We start from the raw sequence: 23,338 nt of genomic DNA on the forward strand, positions 1-23,338 counted from the left end.
CCTGTCAAAGGCAGAAAGAGCGGCTTTTAAGATGTACAGCCATACAAAGTGCCTTATAGACTTGTCCTGGAGTAACTGTATCAATTAACCACGCTAAAAGCCCTAACTCGGATCGGCACTGCACACAGCATGTCTACTGGTATTTTATTATCAAGTCCATTATGATGAGTTCATGTCCTAGACAAAAGGAGAACAGAAAAAGAATTCAGGCTGACAAATTAGACTTGAAATCAGTTTCATTTACATAACGACTGGAAGTTCATTAATAACGGAGTTTTAATTATTCATGCTCTTGTTCCACTAGATACAGCAGTTTCCCCCTGCTGTGCGGGATGTCTGGATTAGCTAAAATGAACCTTAGCAAACGGATGGGCTGCCCAGAAACTTGGAGGCTTTCTCTTTTCACACTGCTGGAGCTGGCTGGGGGCAGGGAGGTGGCTTGTGTGTACAAATTGGGGCCCAGTAATGAGCAGGCGGGAGGAGAAGAAGGCAGTGCTGAATAGAGAGCCAGGATACAGGCCGGCACAGCTTCTTTGACTCTGCGTTCCATGTATGCTGAAAGAGAAGGAAACACTGCAATTGTTATGTAGATGCGCTCCAAGAAGCCTTCATCTGAGAGGATGGTGTCTTCAGTATCAGCCATTCTGAGGTTGCCCAGTATGTTACACATCTGCGAACAAGACTGGGTGTGTGGTTCTTCATCTTTGAATATAGGATCAGGAATAGGGTTTACTTTTGCTTTGTGAGCATTTGAAAGAATCAAAAGGAAGAAGAAAGAAAAATATGACAAGCCCTGCTTTCAAATATCTAGAAAATTTCGAGAAATAGGGCAAAAATAGGCTTTCATTCCCTTCTAGCGGCCAAAATGGTAATATTGCTGTTTTTACTGGTAACCAACAATGACTGCAAGGATCTTTAGCCTAAAGAACTTACACTACATGTGCACACCTCCATTCTTTGCACCTTGCCTGGGTACCACTTTGTGAAGGAAACAGTTGTGGGGCAGGTTGCTGGGGGCTTAATGCATCTCAGGCTCTTTTGGTATTTACACATTTTACTATTTCAAGGGACTCATTCACAAAACGAGAATTCCTGATAAAACAAGACCCAATCACTCTCCTCGATTTCACGGGTGACAAAGAGGAGTAGAGGGGCAGGGATGCTTTTCGATTTGGAGTCACAGGATTGCTACAGCACCCGGTTTCCAAGACTATAGTTTGCAAGTGCTCAAGGAAAAGAGTTGTTTGTCTGAAATGACCTCACAAACGAGGGCTAGAAACATTGAGAATAAAAAGGGAAAAAACAAAGAAAAAACTAACAGGAACTGGCTGAGACCCCATACATCTTCTGCATTCACCCATTTGACTCAAACTGCACAACAATATCATACTCATTTTATTATGATGGAAACTGAGCTCAAGAGAGACCAAACTATGGTTGGTGAAAGACGTACTCTGCCTGACATGAGGTCTCCACAGCTCTGTTTATGTCTGAAGACAAGGACTGCTTACTTTACTTCTATGGAGTTCATGTACTTGTTTTTTTTTTTTTTTCTTTTTTTTTTTCTATCAACTTCTCTTCAACTTAGATATAATTTTGGACCAAATAAATGCAAAAGCTTAGTTACTGCTGCTGTTTTTTCTCCTCCTCCTTTTCTTAATTCTCCTTTTCTTTCTTCTCCTTCTCTTCCTTCAGAATATATATAAATACTGGCCTTAGCTGTCCTAGAACTAACTCTTGTAGAGCAGGTTAACCTCGAGCTCACAGAGATCTGCATGCCTCTGCTTCCCAAGTGCTGGGATTAAAGGCGTGCGCCACAGACCCCAGCTGCTTACTTAATTAACTGACATAGAAAGTCATATTTAAATAATTAGTGATGTTCTTAGAACACTTTGGGAACAAGATGCTGATGTGAATAAGGGTCATAGGAAAAATTAGTAAAAATTAGACAGTCTACTTTGCCTGATAACTTTATCCCAAAGGGTCCATTTGTTGATGAGGCCAGCAGCAGCTATCACTCCTTGTTTATTTGAGCAGACCTCTATGTGCGTATTTTGCCCATACACAAAGAAACTTTCTCCCTTCCTCCTCCCCTTCTTTCTTGTCAAACTCTCAGGTCAGCTTTTCTGCTTAGAAGGACTAGTGTTGGGTAACTAGTTTTCATTTGTGTGTATGTGTGCAGTGTTTGTGTGTATACAGAGTGCCAGTACATCTATGCACAGAACATATATGAAGGTCAGTGGACAATCATGGGTGTTAGACTTCAAAACTTCCACTGTAGAGAAGGCTGGCCTCGGACTCACAGAAACCTGCCCATCTCTGCCTCCTGAGTGCTGGGATTAAAGGCATGGGTCACCACTAACTGACTGATTGAAAAATATTTTTAAAAATTTTAAAAGGAAATCCTTATTTTAGTTATTTGGTATGACTCACACACACCAAATAAAATTCTGAACCTATTATCCCTGTCACTGGTAAACTATTTCAAACACAAGATCTTTTAAGATTGCTAAGACAAGGTCTGGAGAGGTGGTGCAGTGGGCAAGGTGCTTGCCGTGTAAGTCGAGCGCCTTGCTTTGTATTCCCAGGACTCACATCAAAAGCAGTGTTGCCCATGTCTTCCCAGTGCTGGGGGCTCTAGGTTCCTGGAGCAATCATGGAAGACAGTTGATGCTACTTTTGCTGCCCCCATTCTCTCTCTCTCTCTCTCTCTCTCTCTCTCTCTCTCTCTCTCTCTGTCTGTCTCTCTCTCTGTCTCTCTCTCTCTGTCTCTCTCTCTCTCTCTCACACACACACACACACACACACACGTTGATGAAACAAAACAATGATGGATATGTGGGATGACAGCAAACTTCAAAGCTTCCTTCTGCCAGCAATGGAAACAACCAGCAGAGTGGCAGGACTCATGGTTAGACAGTCAGCAGGTAGCAGAGATATTGATACTCATCAGGGAAATGCTAATCAAATCAACAATGAGACACCATCTCACACCTCCTAGCCTGGCTATTATCAAAACAACAAAGACAAGTGTTGGGATGGATGAGGAGAGATGGGAAATATTACAGGCTGTTGCTAGGGAGGCCGAATGGTATGTACCATGGAAAGCAGTATGAGGCTTCCCTCAAAAATTAAAATTACAGTCACCATATGGCCCAGCACTGCTGGGTCAAATAGATCTGGCTAAATGAATTAAAGTTACGATGCTATAGAGAAAATTGTCTCTTGCTCATTGCAGCACAAGACACAAAATGTAAAACATGTGAACAACCTGAGTGTTCAGAGGCAATAGATAAAGCAAACAAAGCGAGTGCACACAGTGTAAGCCATTTTACCTCTAAAATTGGAATCTTACAACATATGACTTGGATGAACCTTGAGAATATTATATTAAATGAAACAAGTCAATTGCAAAGGGAGAAACCTTGAGTGATTCCATTTGGATGAGTTATTTAAGGCAAAACTCAAGGGGTAGAGAGTAGAATGATGGCTGCCAAGGTTTAGAGGAGGAAACAATGGGGCATTACCATATAAAGGTGTGATGTTTTAGTTCTGTAAGATGAATAAATTGTAGATCTATGTTGGATGTGACATTGTGCATATAGATAGTAATGCTACTGTACCATAAAATGTTTATTTATTTATTTAAAGACAGGGTCTCATGTAGCTGAAGTTGGCTCAGGCCCACTAGGTAGCCGAGAATCACTCTGGACTTCTGGCTCTCTGGCCACCATCTCTCAAATGCTGGGTCGCAGGCATTTGCCCCCTTGCTTGATTTTATGGGATCAAACCCAGCACCTCTCGCCTATGAGGTAAGCACTGCACTATCTGAGCCATATTGCAGGCCCCTTCAAATATCTTAAGAGGGTAGATATCATTGTAAGGGATCTTGCCACACAAAAACATTCAGTCACCATTGGCATGTTGCTATTCGCCAAATGGAACAGAGCGTTTGGATGGTATGATGGTTGATTTTATGAATTTTTGCAGCTGTGCCTAATTGTACTTTTTCATAGATAAAAAGAAGTGATAATTCTTCTCTGACTGAGTTATTTTAAGAATTCAGGCCAATACTCTACGCTCACCAAAATGGCTGTATACTTGGTAGTTGTTGTTATGATCTGATTGCTAAAGAAGACCAGTTTTGCTCATTGGGCATTGAATTTTAATTTGATGTCAGATCCATAGCACCAAGTTGAAAAGCACATGCAATTTTCTCTCAGTAATGGGATCAATAAATTTCCAAGATGTAGCCTCTGTGGTGTGATGTGGGGCTTCCATGCAGTGGTATGAGTACCTGCTGTAGGCTGAAAGGGAGGAGTTGAAGCCACCAAAATATCCACAAGTCCCTTCTGATCCATTTTATGTACAATCAGAGTATTCAAAAAACTCAGCATGAGCACATGCTTGGTAGTTCAGGATTTTATAATCTGTGCTACATTAAAAAACTTCCTGTCTAAATTTAAAAATCAACTAATTGTTCCAGAAATACATTTATTTTCCAAGAAGGAAAAATTTTATCTAAAGTTAAAATAAAATGTAAATATATGTGCTCACCCCAGGACATATTCTATTCTATGTCAATGGTTTGATTCTTGGTCAGAAACAAATTATTGTTGATAGCATTAATACTAGTTAATGGATAAAAAAACTTGAATTTTTGATAATGATAGAGAATAACTAATCCTTTTTAAAACAGAAAGAGAAATTTAGGAAACAGTAAGCTAGCTTGTATTCAATAACTAGCTTTCTTCCCTGGGTTATTAAGAGTATTGATACCTGGGATAATGCATGTACAAGTCATTGGTTCAATCCCAGCACCAAGTAATCTGTGTGCACAGCTGGGTCCTGTGGAGGTCAGAAAAAGGGTGTCACATGCCCTGGAACTGGAGTTACAGATGGATCACTATGTGGGTGTTAAGAATTTAACCCCAATCCTCTGCAAGAGTCACAAGTGCTCTTAACAGCTAAGCAGTCTTTCCATCTCCCCAACCAACCAGGCTCTTTTTACTCTTTTTTTTTTTTTACATTTAATGGGGGAACTGGTGATGAACTCAGTCATCATGTTGTTATGACAAATACTGCACCCAGTTCTTTCTATTGGTTTATATTTGTTTTCTCTGATTCTTTTTGCCTGCTCTCAGGACCCTTTCTTCCCTGCTGTGTGGCCTTGTCCACCCTTGATATGAGGATTTGTGCCAAGACTTTCTGCCTCTTGTTATGCTGTGTTTGGTTGATATCACCGGGAGCCCTACTCTTTTTTTGAAAGGATTGGAGGAGTAGCAAAAAGGGAGGTGGGTGAGAACTGAGAAGAATGGGAGGAGGGGAGATGGGAGGTGGGTGAGAACTGAGAAGAATGGGAGGAGGGGAGAGTGGAGGTGTGGAAGTAGAAGGAGGAGAGGAAGGAGCGGCTGTAGTCAGAATGTATTGTATGAGAAAAGAAAAAAAACAATCACATCTACTGGAAAGAGTGTTAGAGCCAGTGGGCATGGTGGACAAAGTCCTTTAAACCAACACGAGCAAAGCTCATATGAACTCACAGAGACAGAAGCAGCATGCACAGGGCCTGCATGGGCCTCAAAACGTCCGCTGTGTATATTATGGCTTCCAGTTTAGTGTTTGTTTGTTTTTTTTTTCTTTTTTTTTTTTAATAGAATTCCTGTGTGTGTGAATATGTGGGTCTCTGATTCTTGTGTCTCCTCTTGGGCTCTTTTCTTTCTGTTGGTTTGTCTGGTTCAACTTTGATGTGTGAGTTTTTGTTCTATATTATTATACTTTATTATATTTTATTATTATCTCCTAAAAGCCTGTTCTTTTCTAATAAGAGACAGAAAAGAAAGGGAGTGGATTCAGATGGGAGGGAAGGTAGGGAAGAGCTAGGAAGAGGAGATGGAGGGGAAATGTAATCAGGATATATTATGTGAGAAAAGACTTTATTTTCAATAAAAAGCAAAAAGAGGGAGAATCGTGCCTATTGGCTTTGGATGGTAGCTCAGTTAGTGGAGTTCCTGCTGACTTAACAGCACAAACCCTTGATTCCATCCTCAGGACTAGATTACACAGCTCACGTGGTACAAGCTCATAAGCCCAGCAGTTGGCAGGTTGAGGCAGGAGGCTCAGGAGTTCAAAGGTCATCCTTGACAGCATAACCAATTTGAAAATAGCTTAGACTACAGGAGACCCTGCTGTAACAACAAGGACAATGGCAAGAAGGATTACACCTCTGATAGAACTGGGGATTGGTGACATGCTCAAAAGCCACGTGCTGTAGAATGAGGAGAGCATGTTCCAAATGGGCAAGAAAACCATGGTGGAGCCAGAGGTTACAGAAAAGGAAAGCAATAAGTGACTTCTGTGTGGAGGGCCTGGTGACAGACTGTGCTTGGTAGCTGAAGAACTACCTGTTTGTTATCCATCTAGTTCCGCCTTCTTGCACGGTATCTCCAGGTGTTTTTCAATGAGGCACTAAACATCCCCTCATTGACTCAAGGAGGAAGCCTTCAGGTGGGTTTAATGCTGAAGATTAAGACTGCATTAGGATTAAGTCTAAAATGTACTGCCACCAATTAGCCCTCAAGTCTTTCTGTAAGCCTTGAATTTTTGATGCGATCAATGACACAGTGGAGCCATCTTCTGTGCGGTGGTTATTAAAGATATAAAAATCAATACAAAGATGATACTTGGAAATCTATATCACAAGATAATGAATCACCATGAGAGCCCACTAAGAAGAATGTCAGCAAACCAAACAGAAGGCCTGTGCAGAACAAGGCATTTCATGCCAGGAGAATTGCAGCCAAATTTTGTATGAGACAGACATCCACAGACCGTGATTAAGGCACCATAGTATGACAAGGTTTTAGTAAATTTAAGACACAAGTTCAACTAGGAAAGAGGCTCCAACAGAATTAAATGGGGGTGGGTGTCTTTTAAAGAGAAGGAATGGGACACAGCAAAGGAATCAGAATTGAGATGTAAGACTGAGCCAATAACACCATGATTTAGCTTTAATTCATGGTAAAATAGCATCAAACTTTCTCTGTCAGTAATCCTCATTCAATTTCTTTTAAATGAAGCATGATTTGCCTGCACCTTGCATCTGTAAGTACTGATTGCTATTGGAGCTGGGTCTCAGGGCTCACAGAATGGCCGAAGGGGATTGATTTAGTTTCCTTCAAAGGAAGATTTTTTTCCCCTCCAAAATTGAGCTGGGTCTGACATTGCAAGTTCATTTTTGTTTTCCCCTTGATCCGATTGTAAGTGACATGAGAACATTTATGTGCTTGGTTCCTGAGGGATGTCACAAGTGGCTAAGAACTACTCTGTGTCTTGGGAAATATGGATCACCTAGCAAATTTTTTCTTTTAGATTTATTCATTTTTATTTTAAGTTTAATGGATGTTTTGTCTACATGTGTGTCTGTGCACTGTGTTCATGTCAAGTGCCCAGGAAGGACAGAAGAGGGTATCAGATCCTCTAGTACTAGATTTACAGGTGGTTGTGAGGCGCTATGGTACTGGGAATCCAATCTGTGTCCTCTAAATGAGCTTTCAGTGCTCTTAAATTCTGAACTATCTCTCTAGCCTCCACCCCCATTATTTCTTAATTTTGGCTGCTAGGCAAAGAAGAAAAGGAACAGGCCTGCCACAGTTCCCACTCAGTAAAACATTGTATATTTAATAGACACCAAATTTATGTCTGAGATTTACCAATTTATAACTATGTAAATAAAGTTTTATAGACAAGGATTAGGAGAGGATGTTTTTGTGTATATTGGGTGGTGCAAAAGCCATAAATGTTTCTGTTTCTTCTTCCTGCAAATGCGTGCAGGCACCCCTTTCTTCAGCTCTCAGGGGGCTTCCCTTCAGGAGAGGGGCCTCCAGACCACTCAGTATTAAGTTTGACTGAGAAGTGTGTTTCTGTGTTCATCTGGAAATACACTGTTTTAAAGAGGCAGGCGCTGATTCACAGAGACATGTTATTGCTGTTTTTGGAGTCTTTTCATATACCCCTCATTCTGATGCCATACAATTTCCAGAAAATGAAACGAGGATTAGTTCATATGATGGCATAGTAAGTTGGGCTTCTTTGCATTTTCATCGCATGTTTTAGAGGTTGATTTAATCAGCTGTGACTATTGTGGAATTAGTTGCTTGTTTGTATCCTAGAGAAGAGAGACACACCTCCCTTTAACAAGTCTTTCCAGTTTTGATTTAATTTGTCCCCCTCACCCCACCCCCTCTGCATAGGTTCCCAAAGCAAAGGAACCATCAAGTAGCATACAACAAGAAGAATTCAGTTTGACACAAATAAAAGGTGGACCTTTTGCTGGCAAGATCTGCTGTGATGAGAGATGTCTGTGGTTTGAGACACTATGCTCTCCTGATTGTGCAAACATCTCTGATTGGCCTCTGGAACCCCAATTGCCTGGGGAACATTGCCTCTCTCTTCAGCTGCTCAGTTTTCATGTTCAGCTTTGATGATGTTTGGAAGGGAGTGTCCTAACCCTCTGTAGGAATCTCTTCCACGATTACTGAAATCCAGTCAGCGGTTCCCAACAGCTCTGAAATCTGGTGCTTACAAATAGCCTCTCTGGTATAGTCTTTAGATCCTATGAAACATGTTTGCGTCTTGTGAATAGGAAGCTTTTTAGATCTTCTTGCATAGCAGGGTTTTTATATTATTATTATAATAGACATATTTATTAATTTACAAGCAGTAAGTTTGGGGCATAACTCAGTAGTGAAGCTTTTACCTCTCATGAGTGAGGCCTGAGGTTCAGTTCTAAGCACAGTACATAAAAAAGAAAAAGAGAGTGACTGCATTTAAAAGCTGGGTGTGATCGCTCATGCCTAAAATCATAGCCTGTGAAAGGCTAGGGCTAGAGAATTGCTGTGAGTTCCAGGCCAGACTAGGTTACGGAGTGAGACCCTGTTTAAAAGAGAAAATGATTTACCAGCAGTTGACGGTAACACGCTGTGCCTAAGACTGGGAATGCTTGGTCTCAGAGGACCCAGCCTAGGGAAAGGTTTCTCATTGAAAATTGTGTAAAACAACCTCTCTGAGGGTCACATTCTAATTGCTTTCAGAGAAAAGCTTCAATTTTGGTTATTAGATAAATACAAAGGACAAATATCTGACCTGGGTAGAATAATCAAATATTTTAATAGGCAAAGGAGTAAAACAGCAATTGAGAGTAAAGACCTTCGTAGCAGACTGATTAAAACATGAATTTTTAAAACTGGGCAGGTCAGCCATACAGAGAAAGTTAAGCTTTCAGGCAGTGTATGTTCACCAGATTTAAAACTGATGAAGTCAGAACAGAGAAAACTGGGCTGCGAAGGAAAGCAAGCTAGCTGACAAGTGGGAGGTGAACCAGAAAATCTTAGCTTCACATAGCTAAGGTGCGTAAGAGAGATGGTGGAACTCACAGAGGGCATTTCCCACATTCCATAAAGCACAAAATGAACTTAAAAAACATGTATAGCCTAATTTGGAAATTAAAAAATAGAGATGTATTATTTTATCATGTATTATATAACTCAGTATTAATATATTCTTTGTTTCTACATAGTAAGAGACTGTTTCAAATGGTTACAGAATTAGCACATGACAGAGGCAAAAAGGAATTATACAGTTGGCTCCATAAAGTTATATTTTTCTAAACAGACTTATAACTGAATACTTGAAGGCATCTGAAAGTCAAGGCTGTACCAGGCCCTTTACAGCCACAGTTCCTGCTGTCTACAAGCTGGGTAAAAGCAAATCTTAGGCTCTCTAATTTTGGGAGAGAGAAAGCAGGATTCAAAGGTACATTTACACATATATCATATATGTGTGTGTGTGTATATATATATATATATATATATATATATATATATAATATTTGCAGTTCTAGTTTGAACCCAAGGCCTTGCACATGCTGGGCATGGGCTCTACTGCTCACAAGATGACATACAACCTAAGTCACATCCTACTGATTAAGTAAATTAAGACAATAAAGCAGAATGAATTGAGAAAAGGACTAGAAACAAATACCACAGAAGGCAAAAAATACTTCTGTTGCATGCCAACAAAAATGATTGTCTTCACATTTATTTCTTGTGTATTTGGATATTTGCAAACTCTCTGCAATAGTATTTCCATCACTGTCAGAATTTTATTTTTTTTTTTAAAAAGGTATCAGTGAAAAGTATGAATCTCACCCCTGAAATGTCTGCAAATACAAAATGAATCCATTTTACCCCTGGCGATGCCTTAAGCTAGAGGGGAAGGTGATTTCCATAGAAGAGCCAAGGTGTTTTATGCCCAATTAATCGATAAGGCTTTGAAAAAAATTAGGGCTCCAGATCAGGAAGGCTGAGTGCAAGGAAGATTTGATAGACACGGGGGAAACTGCTAGACCAATGGGCACTGCTCAGCAAGAAGAGGGGTTTGTGGGTAGGAGCACAAGCAAAAAAAAATGCAAACTGGCAAAATGAGTGGAGGGGGGAGGCAAATGAAAAATGATTAGGAGGGAAACTGGCCTTGAACTGTACAACAAAGAACCACAAACAGGATTTTGTCTTCTCAATGTCAAAATTATTCAAATCCATCGGGAAATCAGTTTATGGAATGAAAACAGCAATTGAATTCCTAGCCAGAGAGACGCCTGAGCTCCTGCCTTAAGCCATCAACACTGGGTTTGTCTCCTCACAACTGGATCTCTGACTTTCCCTCCAAGAGAAAGCACATAGACTGCTTTTGCTCTCCCGAATTCACTTGCTCACTCAAATAGTCATTGATTTTTTTTTTTTTTTTTCTGAATCTGTAGCCGAACTGCTTGCAAAATGTTCATTGACTTCATGGGACAGACCAATAAGTATTAGTTGATGGTAATGTACATGCACACAATAAAACTGCCAACATAGTCATCTTCTGATACCTGAGTATAAAGAAAAGACACGGTTAGACAATAAGGAATGTTGGAAAGACTGAAAAAACTGCACATGATGGAGAAAGCCTGGCCTTGGGTCACAGAGAAATGTGGGTTCAAATCCTTGTTTTGCTACACTATTAGTTCTGATGTTTGATCAAATTATACTGTTGAACTTCATTTGTCTTTAAGTTGAGAACAGTACGTTATAACTAACGTATATTTTGTAAGAACTGAAAAAAGTGTATGTAATTAGAACATGTAATAGGGTAAGTCCAAAACAAACTCAACATGGTAAGTAAGGAATATGATTGTCATCAGAACATCAGCCTGACTTTTTAAAATTGTTCTTTAGACACATTTACTTATTTAATGTGTTTGTTATCCTGTGTCTGTGTGTATGAACATGTGTGAAGGTCAGGGGAGAACTTTGATTTGGGAGTTCATTCTTTCCTTCCACTATGTGTCTCCCTGGCATTGAACTCAAGTTGGCAAGCTTGGCAGCAAGCTCGTTTCTCACTGAGCTTCTCATTGGCTTTCTTTTATTTGTCCATTCATTCATGCATTCATTTATTCATTTTTTTTTCAGCACTGGAGCTAAAAAACAGAACCTTATGAGTGTAAGCAAGATAATGTTTTAGACCTGAAGAGATGGCTCTGGGATTAAGAGAAAGTTTGCTGCTCTTTCAGAGAACCCCAGTTTGGCACCCAGCACCCACATCAGGCCACTTAAAATGACTTACGACTCCATCTCTAAGGTATCCAGTACCCTCTTCTAGTTTCACTCAGATGAACATACATAAAAACATAGACATACTCACACATGCACATACAGAAATACAAATCACAGATCATGAAGCCATTTTCTACACATCTTACGTGACAACATGGTCACTCCATACTGGTGTTCAGCACGTAGTTATCACAGCATGGCAGTAGGCAGACACCTCCTCCTCCTCAAGTGGTAATAAGTTCTGTTTGGAACTTTCATACTGTTTTAATTATTTTAAAATTCACCCCAGATTGCCATAACCAACAACTCATTCCACTATGCTATAAGATACAAAACTGAATCCTAATTTCTCCAAGTCTTTCTGTTCATATAACCATTCCACTTCCCGCTTTGCCCTTCCTAGTCTCCAGCAACAATTGTTCACCTTCTCTTCCACCATGAGATAGACTTTTTGCTTGTTTGTGTTTTGTTTGGGGAGGGGTTAGTTTGGCCGGTATTTTTTGGCTTCTGCTGTTTTTTTGTATTGTTTTGAAAAAGATCTCCTTCTATAGCCCAGGTTGTCCTGGAACTCTCTGCATAAGTCAAGCTGATCTAAATGCATGCATGCCTATCTTAGCCTCCCAGGCCCTTAGACAACCAAGGCATGAGCCTCATGAGCTGTGCCCAACTGTGCTCTACTTTTAAATCACAACCCAGGAGTTAGAGCAAGGGCCACTGTCATTCCTACAGTGTAATTTGACAACACATTCAACTTAAGATTCTATCATGAACAGACAATTTTTAGTTTTCTTTATATGAGTCAAGTTTTCTATTATTGACATGAGAATAATCTCAACCCTACACACACACACACACACACATACACACACAATCCCCTCCCCTTAGATGGTAAAGAGTTAATTCACAGAGCAAGACATGAAAGAGACTCAAGAGTGTTAAAGTCAGTGGTACCTGCTTTACTAAAAGGGGGTCTGGGGCAGGCCAGAAGGTAGTAGAAAGCAGCCTGAGGGCCAACAGAATGGTGAAGGAAAGAGACCTCAGGAAAGATGCTGGTGGCTGATGGGTATTCGCAAAGTCTTCCTTGAACTTCTCATCCCTGTGGTCAAGGACAGGGAGCACCGGGACAGACACATCTTAAGAGAGGGGATGGATTTGGGCTTATGGTAGAAGGGACATGGTCAATTATGATGAAAAAAAATCCAGGTGGCCATACTGGCTTAATAGGCAACATGTCACATATTGCCTGATTAAGAAGCAGAGAGCTAGACATAGAGGTGAACTTACTGACTCCCGGCCCCTTGTAGTCTGTGTCTGCCAATGAGGCCTCACCTCCTAATTTTTGGCAGCTTCCCAAAACAGAACACCAGCTGAAGCCTAAACATTCAAACATGTGACTCTGTAAGGACCATTTCACATTCAAACTATAGTAAACAGGTTTTGTTCACAGGACCACTGTGGAAAGTCAGCAGTGGAGGTGCCTGTCTGGGAAAGGATTTCCCCTCTTCATCCTGTTGACCATGAGAGGAGTCCCTGATTCCTACTAAGCTAGGGATTTTCACAAATGGTTTTAGGCCTTTTTCTTGCTTGCAGGGTCAAACACTCCTAGCTGGGGTTCTTCTAGCTCTCCGCTGAGCTGTCCAGCTCAGTCAACTCCTCCATCTTGCTTTCAGTGATGAGACAGTACATGGCATGAATACACAAGCATGCTGTGTCTTACAGTTTATCCCAGCAAAGTATAGTACATCTAAACTCTGTTCCTTAAGAACCACAGGTTTCATAAAAGAATGTATCACTGTGGCTGAACATGCACATTCTTTATGTCTGGCATGTGAATATTTTTATATGCTGACTTTATTTGCACAAAGAAACCGCAGAGATCTCTGTATGAAACCAAAAATAAATTAGATTTAATTTACATGTTTTTGTTGGAGAGTGGTGGTTCATCTCAACTGTCAGCTTAATGAGGTCTAGAGTCACCTGGGAGATGGAGTGCTGGGCACATCGGTGGGGGAAAATTCTCACTGGGTTAATTGGTGGGAGAGGGCCTGCTCACTGTCGGTAGCACCAAATTTTGGATTCCACAAAAGCAGAGGCAGTGAGCTGAGCACAGGCATTCATCACCCTCTATCTCTTGACTGCCGATGCAAGGTAGACACCTCACTCAAGTTCCTGCTGCTTCTGGTCATGATGGGCTACAACCTGGAATTGGATGCCCAAAAAAATCCCTTCTCCCCCTAAGCTGCTTTCTTAGGGTGTTTTGTCATAGTAATAGAAAAGGAAATCAGGACATGAAGGATCCATTCTTAAACTAACCTTCTCCTTTTGATGTCTAAGGAGCCGAAGACAGCAGATTTAGGATTGATGGCATGCTAAATATTTTTGTTGCTTAGGAGTTTTTCTCTAAATATCACTTTCCAATTTTGGTGTTCTTTTTACCATTTCTTAAAATTATATCAAATATCTTAGCCAGATAACTGCTAATTGCCCTAAATCACTCAGAAAGTACCACTGACAATTTGGGACTAAAGCCCAACTTGCTCCCTCAACTCAACAGACATTTGTCCCTGCCCTTTATGTTGCCATGGTGATCAGTTTACTGAAAGAATTAGATTGAAAAATGATATTTGACTACTTTGATGTAGAACTTACTTAGAATTTTTAAAGTATTACATGAAAAGAATTGTCTTAATATCTAACACAACTCTACATAATTACATTGCCTTCAATGTATTCTTTTAGGACATTATACATACTGGCTTATATTTACAAAATAAAACAATAAAAGAAGTATCTCAGAATCACAAAGGAGAGGAGTATCTTTTTTTTAATCAAAAAATATTTTACCCAACAACTTATTGGTAAGACTTGTACCTACTATTTCTATTTTGACAACTTTGCCTTTTGCCTTTGACAATGAACATTAATATTGGCTAATACTATCCATTATGAATATGATCAGAGTATCAGGTTGGGTACAGCTCAGTTTCAGAGGATATATTTTGCATATATGTAACTTAAATTAAAACCCTAGGGCCATACACACATACACAAATTATAATAGTATGGTTAATCAAGATGATTCTGATATCCATTTAGATCTTATTATACTTACTATTTTTGATAGCTTAGTAGACCACTTATTTAAACTTAAAATATCAAATTCTATATTTGATTACTAATGAAAATATGTCTATAATAAAGATAGCTTTTGCAATATATTTTAAGCAAAATAAATGGTACTTCTACATAATACGAACATTTCAATGGCATATGCTATCTTTTTTGTTTGTTTACTTTTTGAGAGAGTGTTCCTCTGTGTAACAGTCATAGCTGTCCTGGGAGCTAGCTCTTGTAGACCAGGTTGGTCTCAAACTCACAGAGATCCACCTGCCTCTGCTTCCTGAGTGCTGGGATTAAAGGCATGTGCCACCACAACCCAACTGGCATAGGCTATCTTTACTATCATTTTTGGAAATAGCCTGTGATTCGTCTCTGTGTGCTTATAAGCAAGACAGTGACCAAGAAGAACATTTTAGAGGTGAGGAATGTAGGTCCTAAAGCAGTGGGTGGTCAACTTTGCACTGAACCCTGATGATGGTCTAGAGTTCTAAAAAATGGTGCCCTCATGTTCTTTTCTCTGGTTTGCTACTGCCAGTCCCTAAAGGAAAGCAATATGGGGGAATTAAGCCATGACTTGTTCTAGTCTGGCTAATAGCACCACAATTTTGCTCCTCGGAAGAGAAGAAGGGATGTGGATAGAAACATGGGCAATTGGCAAGTTTACCAGAGAGATGAAGTCATTAGCTGTCCATAGGCTCATTAAACTCTAATGGTGGCCATAATCATCACTGTGATTTGGAAGCACTGCCTTCGCCCCCATGAAAGGCTTTTTGTTTTGCAGTCTCCTTCCCATTCAGCTTCCTGAAATGCTATGCCAATTGATGTTTGCATGTTTCCAGGATGGCAACGAGCCTTCTAATTGCTTCTCCCACTACACTGTGTGCTGGCAGGAATGCACCCCACTTTCAGATCACTTGATACCTTCTGTCACCTTGGGGCTCGCCAGCACGCATTCAGAGGCAATGGAATGCCAATTACTCACCTTTCTGGAGTTCCATGAAAACATGTTGCAACTCCTTTAAGGAGAGAGAGATTTGGGAGTTTGATTTCTTTAGTAATTCCCACAGGTTTAGAGATAGTTTAGCCTGTGGGGGTGCCGGTTACATCCCAGTAACATCACCCACACCACTACTAAAATCTGTTCTATTAATCATGATATCCACAAACATCAATAATAGTAATACTGATGATGACCAAGTTTTCAGCCTATTGGAGTTCAGAGACAAAGAGATGATTCAATGAGAGCACTACAGCTAACCAGTAAATTTCATGCTTGCTATGCATCAGCAATAGTTCAAGTGTTCTCAATCTACTGGCTTGATTGTGTTCTTCCACAGCTTGCCAGAAAGTCTACTGTTCTTCTCTGAGTTTGTAGACAAGAAACCTGAAGCCCATAGTTATGTAACTAGATAATGGCAGGACCACCATTTGGTATTAAAATAACACAAATTAAATTCAGGTTGGTGTCAAAGCCTAGACTTTTTAGTTGTTACAGGTAGAGCCAAAGACTGTCTTGGAGAAGGGAAGAATTACTCTCACCAGGAAAGCAACAGGCAGTGATGAACAGTGAGTTAGATGCATGAAACCTTCTCTTATAAAGGACTTCATTCCACTTTATCAACCAGCATCTTCTATTAAAGCCTTTAGCCCATCCTATTCCATCAACCGGCATCCTTGGGAGAAGCCCAACTGGGACATTTTATCCCTTTACAAAGGAATGCATTTTCCTGGCTTGCTGCTCCACACAATTCTAATGCATCTTTCCTTAACTGTGACTTGTGATGCCTGCTCACATTCCAAGGCCAGAGTGTCCTACCACCAAAAGAATCCTTTTTCACAAAACCCGGATATGTAGGCAGCCAACAGACAGCAACTAACAAGAAACCACACATTCAGTGACTCACGTTTTCATCTCTACCTGGGACCATAATTTTACCCTGAAATAGAGGCGTGTTGAACGTCATGACTCAGAAAACCACCCACAGGCAAAGCACATACTTGTACACAATGCTTGAATTCACACGGTAGCAAAAACCATAATGCAACTTACTTTGAAATTCATCGTTTATCACTGGAAACTATGTAGGCTCCATAGTCATCAGGATGAGTTGTGGAGTTTAGAGGAAGTGGCTTGTCAACCTAGAACAAAAACAACACACCCAGCGGTTCAAATTCAGCATGAAAAGATCAAGAGAATTGAAAGTTCTCTAGTCTGCACCATAAATGTTAGCTAAATGTCTAGCTTGAGAGTCTAGGAATGAAGGTAGCTACTAATACGGAGGAATGCCAGACAGCAGAACCGCCATGTTTGTATCTGATTTTGGAGAAATCAGCTAAAATGAAGAGAGCAACGGCTACAAATGATTCCTGGAAATGAACAATGTAACTCAACCCAGGAGGGAGGAGCGTGCTGCCACCCACCTGGGGAGACAGGTTAATCAGAAGATCAATTTCACGCTTATTTTAGTCATTAGGTAGCCATTGATACCACCTGCTCACTTGAAACATATAAATCCAAGCCAGCCATCAGCAAGCAGACACCACGCCGCCAAACCCCTCCCTTTCTGCAGAGTGACAGAAGACCAGGGCCCAACTCTGACCCCGAGAATCTGGGCATCTGCTCCTCTGGCACACACAGGTGTGAGAATGAATCAGAAAACCAGCCTCCATGGGCAGGGAGTGGAAGATAGACATGCTGGAAGACAGGAGCTATGTAAAGTGAAAGTCAACTGGAACTTCAGAAATATTTAATGCATTTAGTGACGTTTCTCTCCTCTGAACTAATTCCATCCCTCAGATCCAAAGTGGTGATTCTCTAAAGACATGTAGATAAGATGCAGATTGCATTTGTTAACTCTACTCATTTTGAGAACCTCTGACTCCTTTAGGTGTTGACTACTCTTTCCCAAAGAATTAAGGAAGGCTCACTTGTCTGGGCAAGTTGTCAGCTGCAAATGGCCAAGATTCAAAATAACTACATGGAATATCCAAAGGGAAGCCAGTACCTCCTCACCAGTAGAAGAAGAGGTGAGGAGGTACTGGCATATTGGTAGCTGAACTTTTCCTGCTGTAGCTACTACGTGTTTTTTTCAGCTTTTTCTTAACTTCTGACTTTCATTGGAAGTGTAGGTACTAAGGGGAGGTCATCAAAGTGCCTTGCCTACTAAGGGGAGGTCATCAAAGTACCTTGCCTACTAAGGGGAGATCATCAAAGTATCTCACCTATGCAGCAAAGAAATACTCATGGCAGGCTCTCCCTTTTTGTATCTTGAGACAAAGTCTCCTTATGTGGCAAGCTGGCCATAAACACTTGATTCTCACTGCCTCGGATGCTAAAATGTTGAGATAAAAGATGTGCACCATCATACCCCACTCTCACTTTCATCCTCTCCTTCCTTCCTGTTCTTCCTATAAAGGGAATGCATGGCATCTTAATGCCATGCACCGTTAGTAACTACGGCCAGTTGAGGAGTCAGCAGTTAACTGGTCTCAAGGAACATCTTTCTGTCGGCTTTGCACACTCTTATTCTAGTCTGAATTACCTTGTCAGTGGTAACTTGCTAACTCGGGAAGGAAAAGGCAAAGTAAGTTGTTTACCTTGCTTAAAGCTCTGGGATGGCAGCCTGCTAGTTAATTAAGGCTCTCCTGCTCCTTTCTGTCTCTGGGAGCCAAAGTATCATGTGTAGGTTTTGAATACTTAAAATTCATTCCTAATTAAGCAATGTGTAGATGGATGGATTTTCTATCAAGCGAGTCTCAAACCTGTAGCAGAAAATGAAGCAGCCTTTCTGGCCCAAGACAGAAATGAGGTTAATCAAGATGCTGCCTGAGAATCTATTTTCTAATAAAAAGACTTCCCTAGCAGTTTTCTAAAGTGCAAGATTCCAAGATGGGCTAACCTTTTGCATATTTTATTTTACTGTGTGTGGGGCTGAGGAATTAATCCAGGACCTCACACTTGCTAAGCAGATTTTCTACCAGTCAGTTACAGTTCCATCTCCTCATTTATAGAATTTGAGGTTGTTTATTGAATTTAACCATGATGGTTAACTTATACATCTCTTGTTCTTTGTTTCATGTGAAATGAATTAAGAAGAAACAAGAAAGTAAAATTTTGGAGATCAGAATAATTTGAGACGTCAATATACACATGCTAAGTCCGACATGAATTGGAAGAGATAAATAAGCACATTCTGAGTTCAAACACAAGACAGACAGGGAAAGTGAGGACTGGAGAGAAGACTCAGTGGTTAAGAGCACTGACTGCTCTCCCAGAGATCCTGAGTTCAATTCTCATCAAACACATGGGCAGTTTATAATCCAACTGTAATGAGATCTAGTGTCATTTTCTGGCCTGTAGGGACACATGCAGAAAGAACATAATATAAGAACACCTTTAAAACAAAAATAAAGAAAGGGTAGGTGAATGAGGTTAAAGGGTTTGACCTTCAAATGGTGAGTAAACGGGGGTTGGGATGTAGGCCAGTTTGTAGAGTGCTTGAGTAGCGTGCATAAGGCCACCAGTTTATCTTCAGTTCTGCATAGAGTGGAGCTTATTGCTGCCTGCCTATAATCTTGACACTTGGAAGGTGGAATCAATTGTATTGCAAGTTCAAGGTCATAAACTGAGTTACAGAGTGAGTTCAATGGTAGCTCCATGCACTACATGCCTGTCCATATAACAATAATTAATAAAATGAAATGAAATGAACTATTCTCAAGAAAATTGTTCTTTTGGATTTTCCCCCAAATTCTTAATTTTTCATTGAAGTTGGCCACAATCTCCCCAATTCAGCAATTGCCCTGCCTCAGCCTCCCAAATTGATGATATTACAGGTACTACTTTCTTCATATTTTGAAATTAGTTCCTCTTAAAAATTTTCCAAGCTCCAAACAATAGATAACATTTTAATACATTAAGGCTAATGAAGATAACTACTTGATTCATGTAGTGGTAATATTTGTGTTTACCAATACAGAACGAAGACTCTAAAAGCCTAGTAAGAAATAGTGTTCTTTAAACTATAATGTAGGGAGGTTTTCAGGAAGAATGAAGAAACAGTAACTTCCCAACACTATGAAAGCAACATTTTTCATCTGCCAAATGCAAATGCAAATGAGCAAAATGATGGGTGAACATAGAAAAGAGCACACAAATCACAAAAGATGCTCAAGAATTACAGCAGTATCGGTTTAGAAGGGAAAGTATCTGGTGTTCTTTTGTCTGGAGAAGAGGCACAGGAAAAGATGATGGGTTTTGTTGTAGTTTTTTGAAACAGGGTTTCTCTGTGTAGCCCCGGCTGTCCTGGAACTCACTATGTAGACCAAGCTGACCTCGAATTCAGGGACCTACCTGCCTCTGTCTTATGAGCGCTGGGTTTAAAGATGTGTGCTGTGACCATCTGGCAGGAAAAGCTTTTTAACTAAATGGGGAAGCCTTCAGGCTGCCTTATTTCCAAATAAGGACATTTTTACCTTCCAAAGTTTTAAGCAAACTCCCTTTTCTTAAATGTGTACATCTTGTTCTCTTGCTCTCCTGCCTAGACTGTGGTGGTGACATGTCTGTACCTTCCCTTGAGGAGCAGGGCCAATTCCACTCTATCATCTTGCATGACACAGCCTGAGGAGGCTTTTGCTATCACCACTAACGTTGTCATTTCTCCAATTAAAATCGCTCTTAGAGTATTCTGAGCTGATTGGCATATTCAGAGAAGGAAGTTGCCCTCTTAATTGAGGGCTTGGCTCTAGGATGGGGACATTAACCAGTAGGCAATCAGTTGGGAACAGGGATGACGATGTTTGAGCAGGGAGTGAATGGGCCAGAAATCAAATTTTGGCCCATGAAATGTCTGTAGTTTTAATTAGAGTGAGGATAGAAAATAAATTTAATCAACAATTAACTCAACCAATAATGTCAGCAATACTTAAAATATAATGTGATTCTGAAGAATAGTATGTCATATCAATAGTATACCATAACTATATGATAAAAATGAGACAATGAATAGTAATTAGACTATTTAGAACAACTATTAATTACATGTTTAAGATGCAGAAGTTAAGAAGTTTGTGAAGGTCAGTGTTCTCATGGCAAGGAGACAATAGTAACATAAAAAAAAAAACAGAGAATGTGCATGAGAAGAGATTCAGTCTGGGGAAACATTTCCTGGTATGTTTAAACTGTGTCTAAGGTTGGGAAGATTGGCCGTGGGCTACAGCGGTCTGGAGAAGAAGGTGATTAATGAGAACCTACATGAGATAGTAGTAGTGGGAAATAAAAGGACTCAAAATACCCAAGAAGTACTTTGGAGACAGTCAGTAGGAGTTGGCCACTGCTGAGAAGAGCAGTAAAATGAGAAGGAGTGGACAAAGATAAATTAGAAACATGGGTCCTACAGTAGAAGCTAGGAGGCTACCAGCAAAACTACAGATGTTCGAAGGAAAGAACCAGTGTAGAGAGGTGACAATGAACATAGGTGTGGTCCTTTCTGTTTACTGTGTCAGAAAGTCTCATGGGACAGCAGCAAACAGCCACAACCACAAGGTTGTAAATTAGGAATTGAAGAAGGATGAAAGATTTCAGTGTCTTTCTAATGGATGAGGTGGTTAAAGCTGAGATGGTCTAAAACCACCAAAGCTAAAGAAGAGAGTAAGACTTCACAGAAGTGGGGATTCTGGGAAAGAAGGCAGCCCAGCTTGAGGTGAGGCAAGCAGGGCTGGTGGCAAATTCTTTTCACTACTGTAAGCCTTTAGCAAGATTTACTTAAATTTAATTAAATTTGCTTAATTTTCATGATGACCCTTAGGAAATCAATTTTCTTGTAAACTCCACTTCATGAATTAGAATCTGGAAGGGCAGAAAGTTTGCAAAGGCCACATCTTATGCCTGGCAGAGGCAAACTTCAAGTTTTATTCTACTTGAGAGTCCCTGTCCTTGACAGCTGTGCACATGGAGCAAGCAGGGAACTGGTTGTTGAATTTTTACAGCTGTGACCATTGAACCCAGGGCCTCAAACATTCTGGACAAGCACTCTACCACTTAGCTACCCACTCAGCCCAGGATGAGCTAGTTTTCCAAAAAGAGTTGCTCATAACCAAACCAAATGTCCTATAGATTATCTGCTCACAGTTCATTAGTGAAATGAGTTCACTCCTGGGGCTACATTTGACTGTAAGAGGCCTAAGAAGCACAGGTGAAAGTGGAAGTTTTAATAGTATTCAAATAGCTGCATGAAAAAGAAGTGTGTTCTACTTTCAGCAAGTACTCAAGTGTCTATCGTGTTTATTGGAGGGGCCCTGGCCTCTTGTAAGGGGGAAAGGGAGAGGCTATCAGGGAAGACTACCCTGCCTTGGGAAAGTGGTATTCATACAGAGACTATCTTAGTTGGGGTTACTATTGCCCTCATGAAACAAAAAAGCATCTTGGGGAGAACAGGGTTTATTTGACTTACGCTTCCATATTCCCGTTCATCATCAAAGGAAGTCAACATAGGAACTCAAACAGGATGGGAGCATGGAGACAGGAGCTGATGCAGAGAGCATGGAGGGGTGCTGCTTATTGGCTTGATTTTCATGACCTGTGTATCCTGCTTCTTATAGAACCTAGGACCACCAGCCCAGGGACAGCACCATCTACAGTGGACTGGGCCCTCCTCCATCAATCACCAATTAAGTAAATGTCTTACAGGCTTGCTTGCCTACAGCCTGATCTTATGGAGGTATTTTCTGAGGTTCCAGCCTCTCAGATGACTTTAGCTTGTATCAAGTGGAAGTAAAACCATCTTCACAGTTTCAAAATCTTTTTCCACTTGTGCTCTTGTTTCACCCGAGAAAATTATATACCATCCTGGGTGTGTACGTATATAAAACAGAAACACAAACCAGAAATATAGCTCAACAGTAGAGAGCTTGCCTAGCGTGTGCTAGACCCCAAGTTCAATCTCCAGTTTGTGAAAAATAAAAATGAGAGTTAAAACATGTATCGTATAAAAATCAAGTACTTACTGATAATAAATAATAATAATAAATCCAAAAAATGTTATAAAACATTCTTTCATATGCAGATAATTATAGCATTTAGTAAAGACCAAAGGAAGTTTGGATACTATCGAGATGGATGAGCTCGTTTGTATTTGCATGCAAACCAACCCATGACTGGCTATCTGGCGCTGTAGGGCTCACAGCAGCTTCAGTGTTTCCCAGTGCTGATTAGTGTTGTAGTTTTATACAATGCTAGTACCAAGTCTTCAGAGAAACATATATCATAAAGAAGAAGCAATATATTTAGGGATGTTTCAGAAACTACAGGAAGTCTAATCCCAATCTCAAACCAAAACATATGTGATGATTTGTACTTTTTTTTTTAACTCACATCAGCAAGCCAAACAGTAATTTTAAAAATCAAACAGTGTGACACAATCCCTTCAGATAAACTAAGCCTTAGGTGGTAAGGAATAACCATAGAAAAACATGAAAAACTTTAGTTTTTCATTGTTAAACCAGTATGCTTCTACAAGAGCAGAAAACTTCGTATGACCCAGACAAACACTGAAATGTGTAGCATCCTGTTG

At 40.3% G+C, this 23,338-nt stretch overlaps 1 protein-coding gene across 1 annotated transcript in view; it reads right to left on the reverse strand.

Annotated features, from left to right (window-relative positions):
• The window catches only part of Adgrl2 (adhesion G protein-coupled receptor L2), a 614,888-nt gene that overhangs the window by 466,309 nt on the left and 125,241 nt on the right, over positions 1-23,338 (reverse strand). Inside the window, exon 2 of the mRNA XM_057793300.1 lies at positions 16,819-16,907. The gene's annotated coding sequence lies outside the window, so the exon portion shown is untranslated. The remainder of the gene's footprint in view (positions 1-16,818; positions 16,908-23,338) is intronic.

The sequence above is a fragment of the Chionomys nivalis genome, chromosome 18 (genome assembly GCF_950005125.1).
Source record: "Chionomys nivalis chromosome 18, mChiNiv1.1, whole genome shotgun sequence".
NCBI lineage: Eukaryota > Metazoa > Chordata > Mammalia > Rodentia > Cricetidae > Chionomys > Chionomys nivalis.